The sequence below is a fragment of the Schistocerca gregaria genome, chromosome 2, assembly GCF_023897955.1.
Source record: "Schistocerca gregaria isolate iqSchGreg1 chromosome 2, iqSchGreg1.2, whole genome shotgun sequence".
Lineage (NCBI taxonomy): Eukaryota > Metazoa > Arthropoda > Insecta > Orthoptera > Acrididae > Schistocerca > Schistocerca gregaria.
The window spans coordinates 873224511-873246115 of record NC_064921.1 but is presented as its reverse complement, the minus strand read 5'-3'; positions in this window follow the sequence as shown (position 1 = coordinate 873246115).

Below are 21605 nucleotides of genomic sequence, written 5' to 3'. Positions count from 1 at the left end.
TGGGAGGTAAGATACTGCGAGAAGAGTTTGATAGAGCACTGAAAGACCTGAGTCGAAACAAGGCCCCCGGAGTAGACAACATTCCATTAGAACTACTGACGGCCTTGAGAGAGCCAGTCATGACAAAATTCTACCAGCTGGTGAGCAAGATGTATGAGACAGGTGAAATACCCTCAGACTTCAAGAAGAATATAATAATTCCAATCCCAAAGAAAGCAGGTGCTGAAAGATGTGCAAATTACCGAACTATCAGTTTAATATGCCACAGCCTGAAAATACTAACACGAATTCTTTACAGACGAATGGAAAAACTGGTAGATGCGGACCTCGAGGAGGATCAGTTTGGATTCCATAGAAATGTTGGAAGACGTGAGGCAATACTGACCTTACGACTTATCTTAGAAGAAAGATTAAGAAAAGGCAAACCTACGTTTCTAGCATTTGTAGACTTAGAGAAAGCTTTTGACAATGTTGACTGGAATACTCTCTTTCAAATTCTGAAGGTGGCAGGGGTAAAATACAGGGAGCGAAAGGCTATTTACAATTTGTAGGAGTGATACAGGGTTGTAGCCTCTCCCCGATGTTATTCAATCTGTATATTGAGCAAGCAGTAAAGGAAACAAAAGAAAAATTTGGAGTAGGTATTAAAATTCATGGAGACGAACTAAAAACTTTGAGGTTCGCCGATGACATTGTAATTCTGTCAGAGACGGCAAAGGACTTGGAAGAGCAGTTGAACGGAATGGACAGTGTCTTGAAAAGAGGATATAAGATGAACATCAACAAAAGCAAAACGAGGATAATGGAATGTAGTCAAATTAAATCGGGTGATGCTGAGGGAATTAGATTAGGAAATGAGACACTTAAAGTAGTAAAGGAGTTTTGCTATTTAGGAAGTAAAATAACTGATGATGGTCGAAGTAGAGAGGATATAAAATGTAGACTGGCAATGGCAAGGAAAGCGTTTCTGAAGAAGAGAAATTTGTTAACATCGAATATAGATTTATGTATCAGGAAGTCGTTTCTGAAAGTATTTGTTTGGAGTGTAGCCATGTATGGAAGTGAAACATGGACAATAACTAGTTTGGACAAGAAGAGAATAGAAGCTTTCGAAATGTGGTGCTACAGAAGAATGCTGAAGATTAGATGGGTAGATCACGTAACTAATGAGGAGGTATTGAATAGGATTGGGGAGAAGAGAAGTTTGTGGCACAACTTGACTAGAAGAAGGGATCGGTTGGTAGGACATGTTTTGAGGCATCAAGGGATCACAAATTTAGCATTGGAGGGCAGCGTGGAGGGTAAAAATCGTAGAGGGAGACCAAGAGATGAATACACTAAGCAGATGTAGGTTGCAGTAGGTACTGGGAGATGAAGCAGCTTGCACAGGATAGAGTAGCATGGAGAGCTGCATTAAACCAGTCTCAGGACTGAAGACAACAACAACAACAACAAGAAACAAAAATAGATCGACTGAATATTAGTATCCACATTTCTTATCCATTCCACCACTGTGGCGTTGACATTCATAAAATCATTCCATGTGCCATTATATGCCTGACAGATTGTTTCAGCGCACCACAGTCACAACTCGGAGACTCCACAATACCCCATTTGGTGAGTCACGAGCACCGACCACATCCAGTACTGATTCCATTTAATTTGACCCACAGTTTCCTGTCAAATTTGACTCTCACAGCATGACTGTTAAATTTCTTGAACGATTCCTGTTCTTGGTAATTTACGATGTGTTTGCGGTTCTTGTTCCAGAGATCTCTTACTTTGGTGTTCAGCATACTGTAGTGGCGAGTGTCTTCCTCGTAAGACAGGTATGTCTCGATGAATGGGTAGTTCCTTATTTTCTTGTATATTGTGGTTATCTCTCAGAAGGGTCTCAGTTCTACGAAACTGTGGTGGGTGGATATTGCTTAGAAGGGGAAGCACATGTGCATCATGTTCTTGAGGTCTGCATCGATGAGGCCAGTATGACAACTATTACGCCACCACCAGTGCAAAAGCCAATGTATGGAAAATCTCCATTGAAAGTCCCCCAGGTTGTGCCATACAGCCTCTGAATGATGTTGCAGGTTTATCTTGGCTGATGTGTTTTCCAGATTTTTTTGCGTCGGGTACAGCTGGCTCGAGTGTGGTGCCAAGATATTTGAGGTACTCGCTGTAATGGAGAGTAATATCACCACGTTGTACCGTGAACTTAGTGTTAACTTGCTTGTTGCTAAGATGAAACGCACAAACCTCGCTCTTACATGTACTGGGCTTCAGCCTCCATTTTTTGAAATATGAGTTAAGGGTTGCTAATTCCTCTGTTAGTGTTCCTTTTGAATAACTAAGCGAGCAGAATTGCCCTGAAGATGTTTTTGGAAGGTGAGAAATATAAAGGGTGAACAGGAGAGGTATGAGAACTGAGCCCTGTGGCAGGCCATCATTTAGTTTCCTTATTGACTTTCCATTTTCACCCAAGGGAACCTGAAAGTATTGATCACGTATAATGTTATTAATAAGAGATGGTGTTGTTTGGCATTTAATTATTTTCAGTAATTTGTAAATTATATCTATATCGCACGTGCAACCTGGTAATGCTAAAAGAGCTGGAGTGTCTCAGCAGCCAGACTTTTATTGGAATTCCATGCTACAAGCATACAGACTTACACAGGCGACCAAGTACTGGCAAAAAGCTCTTGTCAGGACCAAATGACTAAAAACCTGGGACCTTCTGTTCTTGTTTGCCAACTAAATATAGAAGGATTTAGCGGAGATAAAAGTGCTTACTTCTCAAAATTTCTTTTAAATGACACTGACAAGAAGAAGTAGAAGAAAGGAGAGGACGATAGAACATGTGTTAAGACATCAGGGAGTAGCTTCCATTGTACTAAAGGGAACTGCAGAGGGTACGAACCGTAGGAGAAGACAATTTGGAATGTATCCATCAAATAATTGAGGACATCGTGTATTAAGTGCTACTTTGAGATTGTCACAAGAGAGTGATGGCGGATCACATCAAGCCACTCAGAAGATTGATGACCACTTATTTTTAAGAGGGTTGATAATATAAAAGCTCCTTTTGAAGATGTAATATGTAGACGAATTTTATCAGATTTCACATAAGGCTTGTCCTTTTGCATGCAATCTGTATCAAGCCTTCTAAGCACTATATCCGATGTAAGTCTTCCCATGGTTGCAGAAAGGGCAGCTTGTAATTGGGAGGGGAGTGAATAGCACAAAATTTGAATCACTGGCGCATTGTAATCCTCGTTAAAGTTGATTAGCATTCTCGAAAGTGACCCTGTGAGCAGGAATCGCCACAACAGTATATGAGCAACTAGAGAACCAATTGTACATTGGTAAAGAGGGGGCGGAGATTGTTGCGTCCGACTTCTGACGGCAATGTACAAGAGGGCGAGCGGTCGGGACTTGTGATTGGGCATCCAGGGCCTCGGTTCAGGAAGGCAGGCAACTTGTGTCAGTAGGCACAACGGAAATTGCTCTGGGAGATAACTTGTAAAGATTTGATTAGGGCCTTTGAAATATTTATTTTTTAATACCAGTCCCCTAAAATATTCCCTGACTGGCTGCCACTCTGTGCATTCCGGTAAATGACTTATAAATCAAATGTAAATCTGGAAGGGGGGAGGAATGTACGGCAACCAGCCAGGAAATATTTTAGGGAACTAGTTTTAAAAAAAATGCGCCTGCAGCCCTCTGCTGAAATTGCTAGCGAATTCACGCCATCGGCTTTAGCCAATAGCGTGCGAGGGATACAGGTCACATGTGTGGTCTCTGGAGCATTCTACAGCGCAGAACACAGTTGCTTCGCTCTCCTGTGATTCAGATCTCGAGCAGCAGAACAGACGTCTTTCTTGGGAGGCAGAGCCCCCGGCTCTGCGCCCCATGACCGGTCACCACCATAGGTTAACATGAACCGCCTTCTCTTCCACTGTCCACTTGTTTAGTTGTTCGTCCTCCAAGACTGGCCTAAATCCGATAACTTCCTAGGCGCTCCACTTCCATACCGTACCTTGAAATATATTCTCTTTATTTTACCTAATCTTCTGTTGTGTCATTTAGGGGCAGCCCTGGATGCCTACTCACATGTCCTGGCCGGTCGGCCTCCTGTGTTTTGTCGTCGCAAGTCGGATGCAATAATCTCCTCTCCCCCCCCCCCCCCCCCCTCCCACCCCTCGCCCCCTCACCTTGCCCATGTACACAATATTGAACGAGTGGTTTACTTTCATTTGAGTTTGATCCGCGTCCATTCTGTGAAAAGGAAAAAGGAAGATCTTCTTAGAGAGAGGTCAAGAACGAAGAAGGAACCATCTTGGTTTGGTATGCCTTAAGTACAGCCGGGGACCCCAGTCCTCCTCTGTGTGAGCCGACGACTTAGATAAAGCTTCACATCGTTGTAATGTTGGCACTTCACTGCATCTGGCTTAGTAGATGGGTCTTCGATGTTATTCGACCTTGGCTACTCTCGATGTCTTCTTTTACTCTCACAGTACCAAGTATATACCGATTATCCGGGCGGTTTGCTGCATACGATCAGTTCATGTAGCAGTAGTGAGATATCCAATATACTCACCTTTCGTGTTATTTACGTTTTCCCGAATAATTTCGTTTCTCTGTGGTTTTATCTGATTTATGGTGAGCAGCAGAAGGAAGATAAGCGTCTAATGGTAGACAGGGCATGGTAGTATGATAACAGCTCATTTTGAAGTAGCGTTGAGATGCTTAAATCTTTCAGTTTCAACAGATAATTTACTACTGATTTTGTTACGTAGGCGGCAAGTATTCAGATGTTCGAGACACACTCTCCTGGTTTCTGCTACCGCCGGAATGGTGATTGTCGAAGCTCCGACCGCCTGCAGCAGAAGGAAACTACGTCTCTGACAGACGCTCAGGTACAAAACTATCCCTTACTAGACTGACATCGCTATATTAGGAGTATCTAACAAAATAAGTGCATCAAATTTGGTATTACATTTATACCTCTTATGTTCTCAAAATATTTGATTTCCCGTTTTGGATTACAAATATTTCTTGAATATTAGTCCATGTGTTGTATGTATATAACGCTACCTCCATAAGTAGACATCTTTTGAACAAAATTCCTGTTGGGTACTATGCGTTTTACTTGTAATTTTAATACTATCATTAAAACGTTTTTGGACATAATATTTGACCAGTGTGCTTCTGATTAGATTCATTCACCTACTTCTGCTTGAACTGGATTGCTTACACGTGGCAATGCAGTTTTTACTACTGTTTAGATTAACCACAACACTTTGTACTAATTAATATTTCATACAGAAAAGTTGCAATTCTGTATAGTATTCATCATAAAATATGATTAATGATAAGGAATGAATCAATGTGCAAGCAAGTTATAATAACAACAGAGAATTTTCGGCTCATGTAAGACAAAGTTTTTAGTTACGTTATTACCCAAGCATGCTTCAGCAGCTTATGTGCTATATTCAGTGAGATATTTATGTGTTAAAGCACTTATTCCTTTTGCTGTTGTATTTCTTGCTGTTACATACGCATTTGATACAATTTATCATCAAAGTGCAAACTGAACTTCGTGGAACGCCTTTCTCTGCACTGAGAGAAGTCACCTATGTCTAGATCCTTTGAATTATTTACAACAAGTTTATTATTAAGTTCACTGTGAAAGTTTTGTTTGCTTAACCATCAATTCCATAAAATCCCATTTTTCTAGAAAAGTTTTGATTTACACAATCAAATATCTCTGATGGATCACAAAAATAGTGAGTGAATTTCAAATTGTCATTCTCAGATGAAAATTACTCCTGAGACCATAATTATGAATTACTAATGTTTTCTTACATGATTCCACAAATGGTTGGTTCTAGCATCTGAGGAGATACCAAACTGTTCAACCAAGCGATCTTACCGACACATATCTCATTGATATCAGATTTAGTCCTGCAGATGTGTCATGTAAACCTGCTACTACACGTTGCTGTAGCAGTGATATACATTAGTGAGAGAGTTGCAGACCCTCTCCTACTGAAGCCTGATGCTACAGTAAAAGCTTTTACTGTGCTCACTATTCTGCGGGACCTAATTTGGGTTATTTAGGGGTGCAGTTACGAACTACGTTTAAGAAAGAGTAGTCCAGATATTCCTCAACGAGCAACTATAACAAACAGTCCCTTGTAAAATGTAAACTTTCACGGCCGGAACTGTCGTGATTAATAAAATTCTTTTCCGGGCTATTATGCCGTGGTCTGATGGATTTCGCATTGTAACCCAACGTTTCGTCCCCATCTGCGGAGGACATCTTCAAGGGGGTTCGTGGCTTCTGTTAACTTCCGAAACACACACTGTCTCACTACTGACAAACAGTCCCTTGCCACTCACCAGTCGGTGTCAACTGCGTTGCTCTCAACAGCCTGGCTATTCATGAAAGACAAGCAAATAAATGGCTGTTGGTATGGATATGGGCAACTATCGTACGAATTACACAAATTGATTGTTGAAACTCTCAACATGTGCGAGTATCCGCAAAAGTTCAGAAGCCAGAGTCAACATTTCGCCTGCTGCACGTCATTCTCTAAATAATAATTAACTAAACGTTCAACGAATCGGACACAGTTGCTTGAGATGAACACCACATGAAAAGGTTTATGGGCTGGCAGGAATGGCTCCACCAAATATTAGAAGAGAAGTTAGATCTATGAACGAGAGATATAAAGCAGTTACCTCACACGCGAACCAATTCTGTGGATATCAACCTGCCCACCAATGACTTAAATCTAGGAAGAATTACCTCCGTACAATCGAAAATCTAATAGGGCCATCTCCTACTGCAAGGTTAAGTTTATGGAGGACGAGATATATTGACCTAGATGATTGGGTGCTACAATCAAACATCCCCCCTCCCGATCTACCGAATCCCAGCCCCCAGTACACGAGGAACACTGGTCTACGTGGATATCGTTACTAAGACTTTGTACCCATGTTGACAGATCCACAATGAGTGTAACTAAGTAGGGATACCCTCCCATAGCCCATCTAGGCTCTGCAGATGTGGCGAAGATCAAACAGCATCCTACTTCGTCAAATGCAACAACTGCCCTTTCACAGGCCTATTAGAGGATTCGATGGTAGCGACAACTAATGCCTGTGATTCGGCACGATTCTGGGCAGACACAATTACACTCCTGGAAATGGAAAAAAGAACATATTGACACCGGTGTGTCAAGACCCACCATACTTGCTCCGGACACTGCGAGAGGGCTGTACAAGCAATGATCACACGCACGGCACAGCGGACACACCAGGAAACGCGGTGTTGGCCGTCGAATGGCGCTAGCTGCGCATCATTTGTGCACCGCCGCCGTCAGTGTCAGCCAGTTTGCCGTGGCATACGGAGCTCCATCGCAGTCTTTAACACTGGTAGCATGCCGCGACAGCGTGGACGTGAACCGTATGTGCAGTTGACGGACTTTGAGCGAGGGCGTGTAGTGGGCATGCGGGAGGCCGGGTGGACGTACCGCCGAATTGCTCAACACCTGGGGCGTGAGGTCTCCACAGTACATCGATGTTGTCGCCAGTGGTCGGCGGAAGGTGCACGTGCCCGTCGACCTGGGACCGGACCGCAGCGACGCACGGATGCACGCCAAGACCGTAGGATCCTACGCATTGCCGTAGGGGACCGCACCGCCACTTCCCAGCAAATTAGGGACACTGTTGCTCCTGGGGTATCGGCGAGGACCATTCGCAACCGTCTCCATGAAGCTGGGCTACGGTCCCGCACACCGTTAGGCCGTCTTCCGCTCACGCCCCAACATCGTGCAGCCCGCCTCCAGTGGTGTCGCGACAGGCGTGAATGGAGGGACGAATGGAGACTTGTCGTCTTCAGCGATGAGAGTCGCTTCTGCCTTGGTGCCAATGATGGTCGTATGCGTGTTTGGCGCCGTGCAGGTGAGCGCCACAATCAGGACTGCATACGACCGAGGCACACAGGGCCAACACCCGGCATCATGGTGTGGGGAGCGATCTCCTACACTGGCCGTACACCTCTGGTGATCGTCGAGGGGACACTGAATAGTGCACGGTACATCCAAACCGTCATCGAACCCATCGTTCTACCATTCCTAGACCGGCAAGGGAACTTGCTGTTCCAACAGGACAATGCACGTCCGCATGTATCGCGTGCTACCCAACGTGCTCTAGAAGGTGTAAGTCAACTACCCTGGCCAGCAAGATCTCCGGATCTGTCCCCCATTGAGCATGTTTGGGACTGGATGAAGCGTCGTCTCACGCGGTCTGCACGTCCAGCACGAACGCTGGTCCAACTGAGGCGCCAGGTGGAAATGGCATGGCAAGCCGTTCCACAGGACTACATCCAGCATCTCTACGATCGTCTCCATGGGAGAATAGCAGCCTGCATTGCTGCGAAAGGTGGATATACACTGTACTAGTGCCGACATTGTGCATACTCTGTTGCCTGTGTCTATGTGCCTGTGGTTCTGTCAGTGTGATCATGTGATGTATCTGACCCCAGGAATGTGTCAATAAAGTTTCCCCTTCCTGGGACAATGAATTCACGGTGTTCTTATTTCAATTTCCAGGAGTGTAGATATGGGTTATTCACTGAAGCGGCAAAGAAACTGGTATTCCAATAAAGATATAAGTAAACAGGCAGAATACGGCGCTGCGGTCGTCAACGCCTATACAGGATGTTCCATTGATCGTGACAGGGCCGAATATCACACGAAATAAGCATCACACGATAAAACTACAAAGAACGAAACACGTCTAGCTTGAAGGGGAAACCAGGTGGCGCTATGGTTGGCCCGCTAGATGGAGCTGCCATAGCTCAAACGGATATCAACTGGGTTTCTTTAAATAGGAACCCCCATTTTTATAAATATTCGTGCAGTACGTCAAGAAATATGAAGGTATAGTTGGACCACTTTTTTCCTTTTGTGGTAGGGGGCGCTGTAATAGACACAAACATATGGCTCACAATTTTAGATGAACAGTTGGTAACAGGTAGGTTTTTTAAATTAAAATACAGAACGTAGGTATGTTTGAATATTTTATTTCGGTTGTTCCAATGTGATACATGTACCTTTGTGAACTTACCATTTCTGAGAACGCATGCCGTTACAGCGTGATTACCTGGAAATACCACATTAATGCAGTAAATGCTCACAATAATGTCCGTCAACCTCAATGCATTTGGCAATATGTGTAACGACATCCCTCTCAACAGCGAGTAGTTCGCCTTCCGTAATGTTCGCACATGCATTGACAATGCGCTGACGCATGTTGTCAGGCGTTGTCGGTGGATCACGATAGCAAATATCCTTCAACTTTCCCCACAGAAAGAAATATGGGGACGTCAAATCTGGTGAACGTGTGGGCCATGGTATGGTGCTTCAACGACCACTCCACCTGTCAAAAAATATGCTGTTCAATACCGCTTCAACCGCACGCGAGCTATGTGCCGGACATCGCCATTCTGTCATGCAGTGAAACATCTTGTAGTAACATCGATAGAACATTACGTAAGAAATCAGCATACACTGCACCATTTAGATTGCCAGCTATAAAATGGGGGCCAATTATCCTTCCTCCCATAATGCCGCGCTATACATTATCCCGCCAAGGTCGCTGATGTTCCACTTGTCGCAGCCATCGTGGCTTTTCCGTTGCCCAATAGTGCATATTATTCCGGCTTACGTTACCGCTGTTGGTGAATGACGCTTCGTCGCTAAATAGAACGCGTGCAAAAAATCTGTCAACGTCCCGCAATTTCTCTTGCGCCCATTGGCAGAACTGTACACGACGTTCAAAGTCGTCGCCATGCAATTCCTGGCGCACAGAAATATAGTACGGGTGCAATCGATGTTGATGTAGCATTCTCAACACCGACGTTTTTGAGATTCCCGATTCTCGCGCAGTTTGTCTGCTACTGATGTGCGAATTAGCCGCGACAGCAGCTTAAACACCTACTTGGGCATCATAATTTGTTGCAGGTCGTGGTTGACGTTTCACATGTGGCCGAACACTTCCTGTTTCCTTAAATAACATAACCATCCGACGAACGGTCCGGACTCTTGGATGATGTCGTTCAGGATACCGAGCAGCATACATGCACACGCCCGTTGGGCATTTTGATCACAATAGCCATACATCAACACGATATACACCTTTCCCGCAATTGGTACACAGACCACTTTAGCACAGGTAATGTATCATGAAGCAAATACCGTCCGCACTGGCGGAATGTTACGTGATACTACGTACTTATACGTTTGCAACTATTACAGCGTCATGTATCACAAAGCGAAAAAAGTGGACCAATTAAGACATTCATATTTCTTTACGTACTACACGAATATGTAATAAGAAATGGGGGTTCCTATTTAAAAAGACGCAATTGATATCCGTTCGACGTATGGCAGCGCCATCTAGCGGGCCAACCATAGTGCCATCTGGCTTCCCCCTTCAAGCTAGACAAGTTTCGTTCTTTGTAGTTTTTCGTTTGCTGCGTATTTCATGAGATATTTGGCCTGGTCACTATCAATGGACCACCCTGTATAAGACAACAAGTGTCTGGCGCAGTTGTTAGATCGGTTACTGCTGCTACAATGATAGGTTAGTAACATTTAAGTGAGTTTGAACGTGGTGTTATTGTCGGCGCATGAGCGATGAGGCACAACTTCTCCGAGGTAGCGATGCAGTGGGAATTTTCCCGTACGACCATTTCACGAGTGTACCGTGAATATCAGGAATCCGGTAAAACATCAAATCTACGACATCGCTGTGGCCGGAGAAAGAACCTGCAAGAACGGGACCAACGACGACTGAAGAGAATCGTTCAACGTGACAGAAGTGCAACTCTACTGCAAATTGCCGAGGGTTTCAATGATGGGCCATCAAAAAGTGTCTGCGTGCGGACTATTCAACGAAACATCATCGATATGGGCTTTCGGAGCCGAAGGCCGATTCGTGTACCCTTGATGACTGCACGACACAAAGATTTATACCTCGTTTGTGCCTGTCAACACCGACGTTGGACTGTTGATGAGTGAAAACATGTTGCCTGGTCGGACGAGTCTCGTTTCAAATTGTATCGAGCGAGTAGACGTGTACGGGTATGGATGCAACCTCATGAATCCACGGACGCTGCATGTCAGCAGGGGACTGTTCAAGCTGGTGGAGGCTCTGTGATGGTGTGGTGTGTGTGTAGTTGGAGTCATATGGGACCCCTGATAGTCTAGATACGACTCTGACAGGTGACACGTACGTACGCATCCCGTGTTTGATCACCTCCATCCATTCATGTCCATTGTTAATTCCGACGGACTTGGGCAATTCCGGCAGGGCAATGCGACACCCAACACGCCCAGAATTGCTACAGAGTGGCTCTTCTGAGTTTAAACACTTCCGCTGTCCACCAAACTCCCCAGACATGAACATTATTGAATATATCTGGGATGCCTTGCAACGTGCTGTTCAGAAGAGATCTCCACCCCCTCGTACTCTTACGGATTTGTGGGCAGCCCTGCAGGATTAATGGTGTCAGTTCCTTCCAGCAGACATTAGTCGAGTCCATGCAACACTGTGTTTCGACACTTCTGCGTGCTGGTGGAAGCCCTTCACGATATTAGGCAGGTGTACGAGTTCCTTTAGCTCTTCTGTGTATGTTTAAGCGTTAAGTTCCATTATTTAATGTAACTGGTATTTTTAACAGATAAGAAAGAAATATACGACTATATTAGAATTCTTCTTAGTAACGGTACAATAAACTCAGGGGTGGTATCAAAATCCTAGATAAGTTGAATGTTTCTCATCAATAAACACTTCCGGGCTAAATTGCCGCGGTCGATCTGTAGAACTTCTTCTCCCTGACGTTTCGTTCTCAACTACGGAGAACACCTTCCGAGGTGAGTCGACGACTGGCCACTAGGAGCTGGGGCCGCCGCTATATGGAGATCGTAGAGGGTGCCACCGCACGTCACGTGGCGTCGATGTGTAGCTATCTCTGGCTGTCGTCTGTTCTCTCGATTGCAGGCAATCGATTGTCACGTGATTGATGCAACGTCGACCGCCATATTTTGTCCAGTTTTAATCCTTCTTCTTTACGATCAAAATTGTATCGATGTTTGTGGATTTCAATTGCCTCTCTATACATACGTGTATAATAATGCGACGTCCTCGCTAGCACGCTTGTCTCACCAAATTTTATTTCGTGATCTCCATCCTTAAAAACATGTTCCGCTACTGCCGATTTGTCGATATGTCCCAAGCGACAGTTTCTTTTGTGCTCCGTCAAACTTGTATTGATGTTTCTTTTTGTAGTTCCTATGTAAACCCTGCCACAACTACACGGAATTTTATATACCCCTGGGGTGGCTAGGGGGTTCTACTGATCGACCACAGCAATTTAGCTCGGAAGTGTTTATTGATGAAGACGCCGGCCGTGAAAGCCTACATGGGATGATTGAATGTTTCTGTCTCTCAACTCCCAGGGATACTCTCCTCAGAAGCCAAACGTTCTATAGGCAAAATGAAAAAACCGAGCTGCTCCAGGTAGTGATGACGTCTCGGATGAGGAATCTGAGAAGCATTTAGCTACATTTTCAGATTGTATGCACGTTGGAACATGACCAAGAGATTGGAATAAGGCCAAAATAATCCTAACACATATGAAACATAGTACTAAAGACGTAAAGAACCATCACTCTTCCAGCCTTCTGTCCATACAGTACAAAGTTTTCACTAGGATTCTATCAGAGTGGGCACTACTCTTGACCTGGCTCAACCCAATGAGCAATCTGGGTTCAACACAGGACTTAGTATAGCTGGTCACTCAGTTTACACAAAACAATAAGTAGAAGAGATGCGTTCCTTCTACCTCTTTGTCTTGCCTTTGTAGATTTTGAAAAGCATTCGATTCTATCAGCTGTGTTTGATGGTCTGCAAAACAGGGAATATAACAAGGTTATATTCAAATCTTGTATAACATATACAAAACTTCCACGGCATTTGTGAGGTTGTTGAAAAAACGAACCATTTCACACTGAATAGGAGTAAAACAAGGTGACTCCATATCTCCAAAACTATTTTCAGTAGTCTTACAAAAAGCAAGGTCTAAGCTGAATTGGAAAACAACAGTGTCTCTCTGTGAAATATTTAGACGGGTCTTTGTCAAACGCTCTTCCCATCTGTATCGCTAAATCATCCAAAATAGATCGTGCAGCGCAGCGAGCACAGCAGAAACTGTTACTATGGTATCGAGCTTCAGAGGAAGAGAGGTAACAGCTCTCTTACTGACGTACATCACTTTAGCAGCAGCTTATGGTAGCAGGTTTCCATGACTTGTCTGCTGGCTGAATGTGATATCAATGAGAAATGTGTGGGTAACATCGTTTAGTTGCACACTTTGCCATGCCCTGGAGATGCTAGCATTAGCCGACTGTGGAATCATTGTTAGGAAACATCAGTAATTCACAATTACGATCTCTGAAGAAATCCAATTTCTGGGAAAGAAATTAAAGAATCTGAGATTTGCTGATTATATTGTTGTATTTACAAATAATATAGAAGAACTTAAAATATTAGTTAGCGAAGTTAGTCTGCTTGGACAGTGGTATAAAAATGAATTAGGATAAAAAGAAGGTCATGATAAATGAATAGACACCGAAGGTAAATACAGAATGTTTTGGAAGTACACAATTACAAAAGGTCACAGAATATGTCTATCTGCGTCAACTTGTAAATATGAAAGACGACATAAAACGGGAAATATTTCGACCCATTAAACTGGACTGGCAAGCTTAAGAAAGATACACTTCGGAGTTCAAGTGTAAGATGTCACATGAGGTGAAGAAAATAGTTTTTGACTAATGTATGCAACCAATAATAGCTTATGGCCCTGAGACATGAACATTAAGTGAGTTCACTGCCAGAAAACTCAGTAGCTCAAAAAGGAATGGAAGGATTAATGATAGGCTACACAAAGAAAGACAGGAAGAAAACAGTAGTTCTCAGCCATACAGCAAAGGTGAGTAACATAATGGAAAGAGTAAATACCTTGAAATGGCAATGGACTGGTCAGTCGCTAGAAGAAATGATGGCAGATGTTGAAAACAGATACTGAACTGCAGTACAATTTACCAAAAAAGCCCGAGGGGGAGGCCAACCGACAGATGGCACAGAGGCTTAAGGCAGGCGGCTGGATTCAATGGGCTACAGGGAGTTCAAGATAGGCACACATGGAAGAACCTGCTGGGTTCCTACGTTCACGCTACGTCGCCAAGTCATTGAAGTAGCTGATGATTATGATGATCATTTCTGCATCTGATACGATTAAATAAATAAACAGTTATGGAACTTATTACTGATTTGTTCACTTAGAGCTAGTACATCTATGAATAACGCTACTATCCAATGCTAGACGCGGCGCGGTAAGGATTTCGGGATTGTATCGCAGCAAAGACTGTTCGGTTCTCTTAAGCTTCAGATGTTGAATAGCAGATCTTACATCTTCGTGGCGTTCGGGGATGAACGTTTCATGTTACTGCCTTCATTCGAGTCCATTATCAGTGGTACGTAAATGTTCACATCTTGTTATGGCGCAGTAAATAGAACTGGCTTTGAATGATTACTCTAGGGATATACTACAACCACTACGTATCTCTCACACAGGGATCGTAAGGATAAGATTAGAATCATTACTGCATGCACAGAGGCATTTAAACAGTTATTCTTCCCACGCTCCCGCTCCGTATGTGAATGGAACGGGAAGAAACCTTAATAATTGATACAACGGGACGTACCCTCTGCCATGTACCTCACAGTGGTTTGAAAAGTATAGATGTAGATGTAGAAATAAAGAAATCTGTGAATCATGTAAACTTTGTTCTTTGTGTTATCGTATTTTCACTATTTGGGTACGTATTTTCTGAGGCAGAATTTAGGGACCCACCAAACATCTGTCTAAACTATAGTGGGACACCTTGTTAAAACGACACTCAGTCTGGCATGGTCGTTAATCCGTCTCGTGAATTCGATCGGGGTCTGGTTCACCACCCTGTCAGGGAAGCTAGCGCGCTACGCAACACGCAACACCAGCAGGTCTGTCAGCTTTTGTTAATAATAAGCACAAATCTCAGCGTTTTGGCGATTTCCTCTTTAGCCTTTTTTTGCTGTAGCATAATCAGAGTTCGTTTACGCGCCTTTAGCTATATCCTCATACCTGCTACCCGTCTCTTAATGAACCAAAACGCAAGCGTCTCTCTTGCCACTGAACGCAAGTAGTCTTGCTGCTTAAAAGCCGTCCTGCTCACGTCCTTTAATAACATTGTATGTACTGTTTTTACGGTGTCTTCATATCATTTCTAATTATATACACAGCTGACGGAAAAAATGTGGAAAAATGACGAGAAATGCATGCTTGAAGATAAATGCAGACGCAAGCCAAGCTTGGATGTTTCACTGTTGTATTTGATCACGAACGGCACCTGTGGTATGTCCTCAATGCGTTGCAGGTGTCAGTCATAGTGAGGAAAGTGTTGTGAGTGCATTTTGTCGGCACCAAGTGAATTCGAACTTGGGCAAATTGCTTGTGCTCGTATAAAAGGCGCTTCCGTAACAAAGGTAGCCGAAATGTTTGATGTTTCAAGAGACACCTTATCGAAGATTTCTACTGGACGCAGGGAAAGTGGAGAAACGTTATTCACTAAGTCACAACGCTGAGGAAAGCGGGTGTGCGGCGCTCGTGACGATCACTGAAGAGGATTATGACGTAAAATAAGAGGACGACAGTTGGATAAGTCACCGCAAAACTGAATGTCGCACTCGTGAACCCTGTCGACACGAAACTAACGCGAAAGGAACTTCACAAGATGGGAATTGCACGATGTGCTGGAATTCAAATGGTTCAAATGGCTCTGGCCACTATGGAAGTTAACATCTGAGGTCATCAGTCCCCTAGAACGTAGAACTACTTAAACCTAACTAACCTAAGGACATCACACACACGCATAGCTGGAATTTTCAAACCATTCATCATTGATGCAAATGCCTACAACAGGAATACGCGGTACCGAAGCAATAAAACCTGGACAGTGGAGCAATGAGATAAAGCCACTTGGTCGGATGAGTCTTGTTTCAGACTGTTTCCAACATGTGACCGAGTTTACGGCCCGAGAATGAAACATGGTAGGGTTTCGGTGATGATTTGGGCAGCCATCGCGCTGTATTCCATGAGCCCCATGGGTACTCTTCAAGATCCCAGTACTTGCAAGGATAGTCTGTCTATTTTGGCTGCTCAGGACAATCGCATAGTGCACTGTTTGTTCCCCATTGGTGACGCTGTGTTCCAAGACCGACGGCCCTCTGACCACGTAGCTCACATCGTCCAGGCCTAGCTTTGTGAGCTCGAGGATGAATTGTCGTATTTCCCCTGGTTACTCCAGTCATCAGAAAGCAATATTATTGAACCTCTGCAGTATACTTTGGAAAAAAGGATGCACGATTGCTACACACTACTGGCCATTAAAAAAGCTACTACACGAAGACGACGTGCTACAGACGCGAAAATTAACCGACAGGAAGAAAATGCTGTGAGATGCAAATTGTTAGCTTTTCAGAGCATTCACACAAGGTTGGCGCCACTGGCGACACCTACAACGTGCTGACACGAGGAAAGTTTCCAACCGATTTCTCATACACAAACCTCAGTTGACCGGCGTTGCCTGGTGAAACGTTGGTGAGATGACTCGTGTAGGGAGGAGAAATGCGTAACATCACTTTTCCGACTTTGATAAAGATCTGGTTGTAGCCTATCGTGATTGCGGTTTATCGTATCGCGACACTGCTGTTCGCGTTGGTTGACATCCAATAACTGTTAGCAGAATATGGAATCGGTGGGTTCAGGAGGGTAATACGGAACGCCGTGCTGGATCCCAACGGCCTCGTATCACTAGTAGTCGAGATGACAGGCATCTTACCCGCATGGCTGTAACGGATCGTGCAGCCACGTCACGATCCCTGAGTCAACAGATGGGGACGTTTGCAAGGCAACAACCATCTGCACGAACAGTTCGACGACGCTTGCAGCAGCATGGACTGTCAGCTCGGAGACCATGCCTGCGGTTACCCTTGACGCTGCATCACAGACAGGAGCGCCTGCGATGGTGTACTCAACGACAAACTTGGGTGCACGAATGGCAAAACGTCATTTTTTTGGGATGAATCCAGGTTCTGTTTACAGCATCAGTATGGTCGCATCCGTGTTTGGCGACATCGCGGTGAACGCACATTGGAAGCGTGTATTCGTCATCGCCATACTGGCTTATCACCCGGCGTGATGGTATGGGGTGCCATTGCTTACACGTCGCGATCACTTCTTGTTCTCATTGACAGCACTTTGAACAGTGGATGGTGCATTTCAGATGTCTTACGACCCGTGGCTCTACCCTTTATTCGAACCCTGCGAAACCCTACATTTCAGCAGGATAATGCACGACCGCATGTTGCAGATCCGGTACGGGCCTTTCTGGATACAGAAACTGTTCGACTGCTGCCCTGGCCAGCACATTCTCCAGCTCTCTCACCAATTGAAAACGTCTGGTCAATGGTGGCCGAGCAACTGGCTCGTTACAATACGCCAGTCACTACTCTTGATGAATTGTGGTATCGTGTTGAAGCTGCATGAGCAGCTGTACCTGTACACGCCATCCAAGCTCTGTTTGACTCAATGCCCAGGTGTACCAAGACCGTTATTACGGCCAGAGGCGGTTGTTCTGGATACTGATTTCTCAGGATCTATGCACCCAAATCTCGTGAAAATGTAATCACATGTCAGTTTTAGTATAGTATATTTGTCGAATGAATACTCGTTTATCTTTTGCATTCTTCTTGGTGTTGCAATTTTAATGGCCAGTAGTGTATTCCGCCACTATGCTCATTACATGAACAGGAAGAATTATGTAAGATTCCCTTGAAAACCGTAGGGAACGACTGGAAGCTGTTTTGAATGACAGCGCTTTTCCTACACCATATTAGGCGTGGTAATGTGTTGTATTTTTGTTATTTTCATATTTTTATCCAACCCCTGTACCTAATGTAATAAAGTAAAGCAGGTAGGTCATTAAATGTAACAGAGATGTTGCAGACTGTCCTCGGTTGCAGGCTATGCTGCAGATGCTGCTGACGGACGGCGAGGTGGACATTGAGAAGGTGGTGTGCTTGCACCTGCTGGCGGTTCACCTCCCACCAGGGGCGCTCAGCGGAGTCCAGCTGCAGCGTGGTGCTCGCGGGTCAGTGCAGCCGATAGCAGGTGGAGGAAGGTAGTCTGCTGTACACGAGGCGCTGTACTACAGATTTGTCTTCGGAAGTAATCAAATCTATGGGAGCTGCTGGTAATCAATGGGAACACGCTCTTCTGCACAAAAAGTGAATGACTGGCTGGTAGGGGGGGGGGGGGAGGGGGGGGGCTGTCTGCCTCTTCCTGTGGTTATCTCTGGCAGAACCGGTTTCCGGGGGAAGGAGGTTTTATTCAGCGTGGAGCTGCTGGGCTGGTCTTTTCCTAATCCTCCTAAATGGGCTGTGACTGGAGCCTAGAAGGCGGGCTTACGAGGAGAGTGATTTCTCCATGACGGCCAATGTTTCCAACATTCGTTGCAGAGGTCGTTAAAGCCCTACCAGGAGGAAGAACCTTACAGAATTCTGTAAGCAGGAGCAGCAAATGGGCAATGAGAATACCTACATTCTGCACCGGATTCCGACCGTCTGAAAGGCCCATATATTAAATAATTTCTTGGAGCGGTTTTGCAGCTTGCAAAATTGGAGAGTTAAATCGGTATCTCTCGTGGAATGTAGAAGTGTGTAATTCTGAAGTCGGGAGTAGGTGATCCTTCAGGATCAACCAAGTTACATAGCGTAGTGTGGGAGGCTGAGAGAATACGAAGTGCGTTCCCAGGCACAGGAGTGGCATTTCGTTTAGGCATTTCCCTGTTTTTCTCGTCCAGTGTTGAGCGTTTGTGAACGTGGACTTGTTCAGTTACATGTACATCTACATGGATACTCCGCAAATCACACTTAAGTGCCCGGCAGAGGGTTCATCGAACCATCTTCAGAATAGTTCTCTATTATTCCAATCTTGAACAGTGCGCGGAAAAAACGGACACATATATCTTTCCCTTATTTTCTTATGATGATCGTTTCTCCCTATGTAGGTCGGCGTCAGTAAAATAGTTTCGCATTCGGAGGAGAAAGTTAGTGATTGAAATTTAGTGAGAAGATTCCGCCACAACGAAAAACGCTTTTGTTAATGATGTCCAACCCAAATTCTGTCTCATGTCATTGACACTCTCTCCCCTATTTCTCGATAATACAACACGTGCTGCTCTTCTCTGAACTTTCTCGATGTACTCCGTTCATCCTATCTGATAAGGATCGCAGACAGTGCAGTAACACTACAAAAGAGGACGCACATGCGAAGTGTAGGCAGTCTCTTTAGTAGATGCTACATTTTCTAAGTGTTCTGCCAATAAAACGCACTCTCTGGTTTGCTCTCCCAACAACATTTTCTATTTGCTCTTCCCAGTTCAAGCTGTTCGTAATGGTAGTTTCTAGGTATTTAGCTGAATTTACGGCCTTTAGATTTGACTGATTTATCGTGTAACTGAAGCTTAATGGATTCCTTTTAGCACTCATGTGTATGACCTCACACTTTTCATTATTTAGGTCAATTGCCAATTTTCGCACTATAGCGATACCTTTTCTATGTCGTTTTGCAACTTTTTTGATCTTCTGGTGATTTTAATAGACGATAAATGACAGCATCATCTGCAAACCATGTAAGACGGCTGCTCTGATTGACATCTAAACAGTTGATATAGATAAAGAACAGCAGGGGGCCTGCAACACTACTTTGGGGAACGCCATACATCCCGTCGGTAAACGGAGGAGCTGCAGAGCAGAGTGGAACAATTAGAAGTATTAGATAACAAGATGTGGTGTTGCGTAAATGATATGAGCTTGCATAGGGTTGATTTGTGCTCCGTCGTTTGTTACTGTGCAAATTTGAGAGTGATTTTTTTCCCTGTTGCCTTGCCTTGCACGTATTTCAGTATGTGGAGAGGGGGGGGGGGGGTTGGTGGTGGTGAATGGGGTGGGGATTACTCGGGGTGTCTCTCGTACAACTGCCTCATTCCCTCCCCATCCATTGTAGTAAATGCATTTTGAAGAAGGTGAAACATCCCCTTAGAAAAATTTATAAATGACGGTGCTAGAAAACCTCTACGTTATTTGATTTTCAAGCAACTGAGCGAAGCTGAACGGACTCAGACATTTCTCTTTTTACTTATTCTGATCAGCACTAAACTGACACGCGTTTTTTTATTATTAGCGCAACGCAATCTGACTTTCAATAATCCCTACAAAAGAATGGCCCTGACTAACAATAACCTACACTTTTCATGAATCATTTACCTTACAAAAATCTTCGTTACTCAAACTACTGCAATACAGATAGCGCCAATACTGCCAGATAAATAAAAGATTCTAACTGCTGAAGGCACTAACTACTTATAGGCATAGTTAGCAAATGAAAGATTTTGATGAGGAACTAACACTGTATTTACCTTAATAGTGTTCAAAAGTGTTCATGAATCCAGTCTTACAAATTTTCATTTTCTCACGGAGACACGTCCAGATCGTCCGCTCTCAAAACTCTGCCATCTCTCTCTCTACATCCACCACTGCTGGCAGCTCACCTCCAGCCGCCCAAAGCTACGCGCTGTTCACATCCAACTGCCCAACACTACACAAGCGAATATTCCAACAATGAGTCCAACCAGCCACAGACTGCACACAGCACAGTCAGTGATTTTCCCACAGAGCGCTACGAGGCGTCACCAACGTAAAAACCTAAACAGCCTACTTACAAATGGGAACAGAGCCCACTTTCTCTCCGAGAAAGCATATAAACCAGATCAACTGTTCCTTTCTCATCAGCTAGTATCAAGATTAACAAATTCTTAAAATCTTACCTCCATCAGGGAGATGTATGTAGGAGCATTCCTGTTGTTGTTGTGGTCTTCAATCTGATGATTGGTTTGAGCACCGCTAAAGACAGTAAAATAGGCTCTGACAGAAAAAGAGCTAATTGAATCTAAAAGTAATTAAAAATTTGAAAACGTACGAAAAGAAGGATGACCAGGGCGGATGATAAGTGGAGGTAGGACAGATACAAGCAAACTGGAGCAAAAGTACGATCATTCCAGTTTTCAAAAATAGGAATATGGTGGTTGGACAAAACACGGAAACACTGGCAGAAATTAATGCTTCAACATAAATGCCGATGCTGCTCTGTTGTATTTTACCACGAACGGCACCTGTGCAATGTACTCAGTACATTAAAAGTATTAGTCGTGGTCTGAACTGCTTCCGTGTAGTGTTCTGTGTAGTTGTGAGTGCGTTATGTCGGAGCTAAGTGAATAAGAACGTGGGCAGACCGTCGATGCTCGTATGGTGTGTACTTACATAACAAAGACAGCCAGAGTGTTTGGTGTTCCAAGTGGCACCATGTAAAAGAT